The sequence below is a fragment of the Felis catus genome, chromosome C2 (assembly GCF_018350175.1).
Source record: "Felis catus isolate Fca126 chromosome C2, F.catus_Fca126_mat1.0, whole genome shotgun sequence".
NCBI classification, from domain to species: domain Eukaryota; kingdom Metazoa; phylum Chordata; class Mammalia; order Carnivora; family Felidae; genus Felis; species Felis catus.
The window spans coordinates 101,945,956-101,953,153 of record NC_058376.1 but is presented as its reverse complement, the minus strand read 5'-3'; the positions used below and the strand labels follow the sequence as shown (position 1 = coordinate 101,953,153).

The window sequence follows — 7,198 nt, the reverse complement described above, 5'->3', positions numbered from 1 at the left end:
TATTTTTAATACTAATACCATAATGCCATATAAGTAATATCTCAGAATTAAAATTTGCCTTACAGCAAGCTTGTTTCCAGTCATTATAAGTTTTTGGAAGCCCATGTCAATATTCCTTGGGTGAAATGCGTGTGGCTTCTTCTGTTCTGGTTTTATGCTTTAAGTTAGTGATGGAGATCATGTATTGTTTTTGTGAATAAACCTGAAATCTAGGGGTGTTATTTGAGAATTATCCTTTCAGTTCTAAAAATTAGATCCTTGCCATGAGAAATATTTTAACATTTTATAATCACTAAAAGTCAAATTACCTTAAACATTTGGGATGTAGAATGAACTGTATTTCTTTTCTGTTTTTCACATTCAGTATTTTTATTTAATTGTTTTGCAGGAAATTTACATATCTCTCCACCCTTTCCTTTAAGGTAGTGTGACAATTTTCCATAATAAACTACTTAAAGAGAAGCTTTGGTCAAGAATGGAATGAAATAGCAAAAACAAAACGATACCAACAAAGAAAACAAATCACTGCTGCTTTAAAAAAACAACAACAATATTTTTGGGGCATTTGGGTGGTTAATCGGGGGACTCTTGATTTTGGCTCAGGTCATGATCTCAAGGTTTGTAAGATCCAGCCTCTTATGGGGCTCTGTGCTGACAGGGAGGAGCCTGCTTCAGACTCTCTCTATCTCCCTCTCTCTCTGCCCCTCTCTTACTTGTACTCTCCCTCTCAAAAACAAATAAATAAACATTAAACATTTTTTAAAAACAACACTTTCACCAATTATATTCAAACAAAAATGCACAAACAATATTTGCACAGTATGTGTCTTCAGTGTTTCCTCAGGGCTGGCTCTTCTGACCACCATGCAAATGGCCCGGTCTCATCAGCACAGTTTGTCAGTTTGTTACGCTGGATCTGGGATGCTCACCCAGCTACACCCTGGGAAGCCCAGGATAGAAGACTCTAAGATCTTGAAATCCCAAATTATTATGGCTCCATGATGCCAGTAATGCAAAATTTGTGACAATCATGCTTGTCCACCTCATAAATACACACTTGAGTGATGCTATTCTGCAGACTGTTTTTTAGTCCTGAGTCGTGGTCCTCTTGTCCATGTTGTGGGACCTTTCCATGGCAAATGCTGGGTGTTCTGTTTGGAATGTCTAATTTGGAGATGAAGGTCAAGCAGCCACAGTCATCTACAGTGTAATGGACAGCGGTCATGGCCAGCAGCTACAAAGCTATTTTCCGAGACAAATGACACACTCAAAAGGGGCAGGAACTCTGTTTTCAGAGTTGAGACCTGCACAATTTTTGAGGCACCAACAACAGATATGGTTCTGTCATGGCTGACCCAGGCCTGGTGGCTCCCACTGGCAGAGAAGCTGACCCAATCCACCCAGCCACCAGTGCCACTGCCACCACATTGACATCAGCTTACCAAAAGGCTTCTTGCTGCCACAGGGCGTACTGGCTGGCTTTTCAGCCACTTCTTTAAGTTAGACAGAAAATACTCTGAATTTGAAACCGTATGATCCTGCTGCCAGCAAACCATTATTGGGATGCCAACCCAAAATGAGGACTGTGGAACGAATCAGCTTTTTAATGTGCTTGCTTACCCACCAGTCATTGTCAGACTCAAAGTAACAAACAGAAATGAGTCGTGCTCCAATTCCCACAGCAAATTTATTCTCTAGAGGGCCACTTGACAAAAGTCACTACACGATTAATTCTCAGGATTACCAGAGTTGGCTTCTAGACACCATCTTTCAGACTCCAGACACAGGCATTGTGGTCTGTCCCACAAATGACGATGTGGTCACTCTTGAGAGCCCAGTCCATACCTGGGATGTGTCCGTTGTGCTCCTTGAGTTCATGAGCTTTCACCCGTTGGCTCCTGTTCTTCTTATAGATGTGGACTTCGTAATTATTGGGGCTAAGAGCAATCTGGGTACAATCCCTGTTCCAGACATGACAGGTGATTGGCTCTAGTAAAAGCTGATGCAGAGACATTATACCTAGTGTTTTATAAAGGATAGAAAGCAGGTATCAGGGCAGTCCAGACCTGCTCAGAGTGGAGAATTTGCAGACTCTGGTCAGTCTCTGGGAACAGATTCCTGCAGGTGCCCTCACTGAACTCAGGAAACTAGTTAGGTATTTACTAATGTGGCCCAGGAGAGAAACAGCCAGAGAATGAATAAAAGTGATTATTCAGGGCACTGACTTGGAAGCTAAGTAGTAGCTGCTGTTAGATCAAATTGTTGGAAAAGAATTTGGTGTTGTGCAAACTGTAGAGAATGCACTCGAGGATGATGTACTGTCAATGGCACGGCTGTGGATGCTTGGCCTTGAGGCTAATCCTTCGGCATCTCCTGTGATTCCATGAGCTATGCAAAATAATTTCATTTTCCAATTATATTAGTGAGTTGTCTTTCATTACTCATATCTAAGAACTTGACAAATATCTACAAAAAACAGAGGAAAAATAGGATTGGGATGGGTTCCAAGACTGGCTACATAGTAAAGAGACAAGAATCTGAATGAGATTGTGTCATGTATCCTTGACTTTTGAATATATTTGATTTGATCCTATATGTGTCAAGTTCAAGAAGTAAAAATATAACTCAGGACCTTATCTCTCAAACCTGCCCCTTAGCGATGTTCTCACTCTATGTCCTTACAGCACTTCCTAGTTAAAATCTCCTTTATCTCACTAACATTATTAAAATAACATCTTATGTCACCTTTCTGCTTCAAGTTTTCATGTCTCAAATCTACCTCCTATGTTACCTAGAGGCTAAATTACCCAAAGAGATAAAATTAATCATGTCTCTTCTGAAATCTCTTCAGTACTTTCCTGTCTTGTCTGCAGGATGAAGAACAGTCTCTTCTCGAGGGCATAAAAGACCTGCCCTGTCTCTCCACATGGTCTTAAGTGGTGTTATGCTTTGTCCTTTAATTTCTAGGTCTCTGGTCTGGTTGTGGTTTGCTATACATACTTCACTATGTTATATATTTGAACTTTATTCATGCTGTCTTCTCTTTTAGAATAACCTTCCTTGCTCAATCATTTGATAATAACATTTCTTTCTCTTGGGTAGATGATCTCTAAGTGGGACTAAGTACCTATGGTAAACTTCCTATACCACCCTACACAAACTTCTATCATTAATTCCACATGTTATTATGTATTTTCCACGTGTAAATTATTGATTTCTTTGATTTTTTTTCCAGAATTTGAATATTTCTGAGGGCAAGAACTGAATCTCATTCATGTTGGGTTGCTATCCAACAACATTAACATTAACATTATGAGGCACCTGTGTGGCTCAGCCAGTTAAGCATCTGACTCTTGATTTTGGCTCAGGTCATGATCCCACAGTCGTTTGAGCCCAGTATTGGACTCCACGCTGACAGTGCGGAGCCTGCTTGAGATTCTCTCCCTCTCCCTCTCTCTCTGCCCCTTCCCTGCTCACATTATCTCTCTCTCTGTCTCTCTCTCTCTCAAAATAAATAAATAAACTTAAAATAAATAAACATTATGTGGCACATAATAATGCTTAATAAATGATGATTCTGTCATTTCAGGCAATGTAGATGACTGAAATATGAAGATGAAATTAGATAATGTTTTTTGGAAAGCATGTGATCCAAAATATTATCTACGATAAACCCCAAAATATCATCTACACCTTAGTTACCATTACGGTCATCTTTAGAGTACTTATAGTTGAAAGGAATGAATTAATCTTAAGACATGCATATGTTTAGGGATTGTCTATATTCCACAATGTAGAAATAAATTTAGTGATTCTTATTTACAAAATAATGTATAGTACACTTTGATGAAATTTTGGCAACTTAACAGAGTTATACAATATAATGTTGCATTTAAAATGATTTTTTTTATCTTTTAATTTCTTTTTGCTTTAGAAAGAAATATCTTTGCAGGTTGAGGTATTGCTTGTTTATGTAAATGACCTGTGACATTTCAATTCAGTATAACACTTTTGGAGAATTTTATTAGAGTTCCACATGAAATAACTATGATGCCTAAAATATTGAATTTATCAGATTTATAACAGGTTTTTGAAATACATAATCATGCATCCCAAACAATTTTGGGAAATACGTAATACATATTTCATATATGCATAAAATACACAATTTGTTATATTAGGGAGTGGAAGACACCAAAATATAACCATATCTCTCAGTTCATATTATATTGCCCCTTTATAGACATAAAGTATTGTAAAATCATCTTCTGACCCATTTTATTAACTGTGGGAAATTAGTCATAACATTGTTTATGGTATTTTGATACTCTTAACTATAAATTTATATTTGAATCTCTCAGACACAAACACCAATTATTATGTTATAATATAGGGAATTAAAAGGTACAAATTACTTCCTGGATAATTTTAAGAAAACTTTTACTCTATATTCCCTCATTTCATGGTAAATAAAAACATGCCTATCTAAATATGTTTTGTATAACTGTATTATACATCCTTTATTGCATCATCGAAAGTTTCATTTCAAAAAATACATGAATTTTCTCCATTATTGCAGAAATATATTCACTTTACTTATATTAGTACGTAATAAATTAGTAATTATAAAACCTTCAATTTTCATTTAAGAATTTTTATCTGTCATATTATGTATGTGTATTTTGTCACATATTCAATGCTGGAAATGGAAATTTTAAATTTTCCATGGAGTAAATGCATACGTATTTATATGTACACATGCATAGTTATTCAAGCATATGGGTGAAAATACTTCTCTCCATGTATGTATGAACACATGTTTGATAAATACTGAGTGTTAATGACAGATGTCATTTTGAACAGATGTAAAGCAAATCAGGCCTACTCTCTAGAATTGCTGGTGTTCTGATTTTCTCTGACCTTGAATAGTACACGTCTTCCTATTGCTTTAGTTAGTTTCCACCCCCTTTTCTTCCTTCAATTTTCTTTAGAACCAAGGTCAGACCTTCTATATCAGTTCCCTACAGAGTAAGAAATGGCTTATGAGAAAGTACAGAAGCTATTTGGGGTTAGAGATACAGCTTAAAGGGAAACATCTAAAGACAAAAAGTTGGAAAGGCCCAAAGGTTTCATGTGCAACCCTTAAAGGAAAAAAAATAAAGTTCACACAGATACTAAAACTATATATGAGTTGATTTCAACTTTGATGGAAAGTTCTTTCAGAGTCTGATAGGAGAATTATAAGTAATTGCAATTTTAAGAGAGTTCTTGCTTATTGTTACATCAGAACTATATTATGTTTTTTACAATATGTAACATATTTGCCTATAATATCCCTTATCGCTTTGCTATTCAAGTGTCCGAAATCTACTTAACAACTCATATAGAGTCAATGATAATTCCATTTGTGAACTTTTATGGTTCTTACATGTGAATGAACAGGGGAATGTGAAGCAAATCCCGGTATTCTTGCTCCTGACACCTAACTCTAAAATGAAACATGTTTAAAATACACACACCCACACACCCACCCACACACACACACTTATACAATAGAATTTTATAGTTGCATAGTGTGAAAGGGTGAAATTAATGATATGAGAAAAGTAGAAATCGAACAGGATTTCATATAATGTAGGAAAGATATATAGCCAAATATATCAGATTCTTAAAGCTGCCATAACAAAGTACTACCAAATGGGTGGCTTAAAACAATAGAAATTTATTCTCTCACAATTCTGGAGGATGGAAGTCTGAAATCAAGATGTCAGCAGGGCTTTTCATAAATGGCTTTTATTATGTTGAAGTAATTTCCTTCTATTTCTTATTTGTCGACTTTTTTTTTTCTGAGAGTATTGCATTTTGTCAAATGTTTTTTTCTGCACCAGCTAAGATCACCATGTATGTATTTTTCGGCTCCTCCTTCTGTTAATGTGATATATCACATTGAGTTTCACATGTTGAAACCTCCCTGCTTTCCAGAAATAAATCCCGCTTGGTCATGGTGTATAATCCGTTTAATGTACTGTTGAATTGGTTTGCTAGTATTTTGTTGAGGATTTTTACATCAGTATTCAACAGGGATATTGGTCTGTAATTTTTTTTTCTTATATCTTTGTCTGGCTTTAATATTAGGGTAGCGCTGGCTTCGAAAATGAATTTGGAAGTATTCTCTCCTTTTCAAGTTTTTGAACAAGCTTGAGAAGGATTGGTGTTAATTTTTGTTTGAGTGATTGTTACAGTTCTCCAGTGAGGCCATCTGGTCTTGAGTATTTCTTAGTTGGGAGGATTGGATTACTGATTTAATCTCCTGACTGATTATATGTCTGTTTTGTTTTGTTTTGTTTTCCTTCATGAGTCAGTCTTGGTAGACTGCATGTTTCTAGGAATCTATCCATTCCTTCCAGGTTATCCAATTTGTTGGCACAGTGTCTTATAATCTTCTTTCTTAATTTTTTTAACGTTTATTTATTTTTGAGACAGAGGGAGACAGAGCATGAATGGCAGAGGGTCAGAGAGAGAAGGAGACATAGAGGCTGAAACAGGCTCCAAGCTCTGAGCCGTCAGCACAGAGCCCGATGCGGGGCTCGAACTCATGGACTGCGAGATCATGACCTGGGCCGAAGTCAGCCGCTTAACCGACTGAGCCACCCAGGCGCCCCCTTTTTATTTTTTAATTTTTTTTATAATCTGTATTTATGTAGCATCAGTTGTAATATTTCTTCTTTCACTTCAGATTTTTCTATTATAGAGTTTTTTCTCCTTTTGCTTTAGTATATATTTAAGACTGTCAATTTTGTTGATCCTTTCAAAAAACCAATGATTAGGTTTTTGTGTGTGTGTGTGTTCTAATCTTTATTTCCTTCCTTCTGCTAACTTTGGGTATAGTTGTTGTTTTTCCAGTTCCTGTAGTGTAAAGTTAGATTGTTGTTTTGAGATTTTTCTTCTATTTATTTATTTTATTATTTATTTATTTTTACTTTTAAAGAGAGAGAGAGTATGACAGTGGGGAAGAGGGGCAGAGGGAGGGAGGGAGAGAGAGAGAGAGAGAGACAGAGAGAGAGAGACAGAGACAGAGAGAGAGGGAGAGAATCTTAAGCATTCTTCATGCTCAGCATGAAGCCTGATAAAGAGCTCAATCTCACAACCCAGGGATCCAAACCTGAGCTGAAATCAAGAGTCTGATGCTCAACGGACT

General features: G+C 36.5%; 1 pseudogene; it reads right to left on the bottom strand.

Annotated features, from left to right (window-relative positions):
- Window positions 1-905: 905 nt before the first annotated feature.
- LOC101081403 lies at window positions 906-1,974 on the bottom strand (annotated as a pseudogene).
- Between the last annotated feature and the right edge of the window lie 5,224 nt (window positions 1,975-7,198).